Source organism: Cyprinodon variegatus, unplaced genomic scaffold, assembly GCF_000732505.1.
Source record: "Cyprinodon variegatus isolate N-32 unplaced genomic scaffold, C_variegatus-1.0 Scaffold660, whole genome shotgun sequence".
Lineage (NCBI taxonomy): Eukaryota > Metazoa > Chordata > Actinopteri > Cyprinodontiformes > Cyprinodontidae > Cyprinodon > Cyprinodon variegatus.
Window position 1 is genome coordinate 141,996 of NW_015151113.1, and position 1,246 is coordinate 143,241.

Below are 1,246 nucleotides of genomic sequence, written 5' to 3' on the forward strand. Positions count from 1 at the left end.
TAGTTGGAGGACAGGAGATGGTGAGAAACATTTGACAAGCCACACTGACTTTAGAGGAATCATAGAGGACGTATGCAGAGTCTCTTAGCAAAGATAATGAGATGCAAAACAATCCGGATGTGATTCCATATCCTGTTATGTCTAAGTCCAAGATTGTTTCTAATCACATTCAGATAGATTTCATGCCACCTACTTTGGTTGTGATGCGTTAATACTGTACCTCGATTGTCCTTTGGTCCAGTTCAACAGATAAACAGTCAATTTTCTTCCATCATCCTTCAACAATCCGAACATTGAGTTGCTGTTTCATCATTATAAACAGATTTGCGTTGAAGTGCTTTAAATCTTACTAGCACTATGTTTTTATTTATTTGATCTAGTAACAATTCTTACTCTATTTCTTTAAAGCTCACCTCTGGTGTTTCTCAAGGCACAGTTCTTGGTCCATTACTTATTTCAATGTATTTGTACCACCTGGCCAAGTTATTCATGACTATAATGTCAATTACATTGCTGTAACTATGTCCTCTGGAAACCAGACATCATTTAGACTTTGGTTTTTAGGCTAAATCTGGTCGGTCCTTCATAGTCTGGATTTACTAGTCTTGTAGTTAGTTGTTGAAAATTGGGTTGTTTTGGTCACTCTGATTTTGTTTTGATTCTTCCCAATTTATTCCAAAACGTTACAAACCAAGTTTTCGACGTCTCTTAAACTATCTGAATATTATAGCTTTTCACCTTTCCCTTTTCAAATAAACGTAGACGTCTTTTGGACATAAATCATGTAGTCTTTTCAACCAGTTTTTGCTCGTTGGATTACTCTCATGTCCAGTTGATATCAATGTCTGGATATCTGATAACTTTTATTGTTAAGTGAGGACAAGCATAGATGTGGTTTGAGATTTTGATTTATGCCTCTCAAAATACATATGATACTTACTTACTGATGAACAGTTTAGGAATATTACCGAAATAAGTCATTTCCTGATGCTCAAACTCTAATGCCCAACTACTATATGAATAAACCATTCATGAAAATGCTGAGAATCTCTAGCACTAGCTTCTCTTGGAAAAGCCTCTTGGAAAGTACAATGTTATCATTAAATAAACTAAACAAACGTATCTGGATATGATGATAATAAAAGGCAAAATAACAACAATGAAGATGATTCTTTTAATCTCTGGAGGATGAAGGACAGAGAAGATGCCTGTGAAGTTACTGACCTACTCTAACAAACAGCAGGTC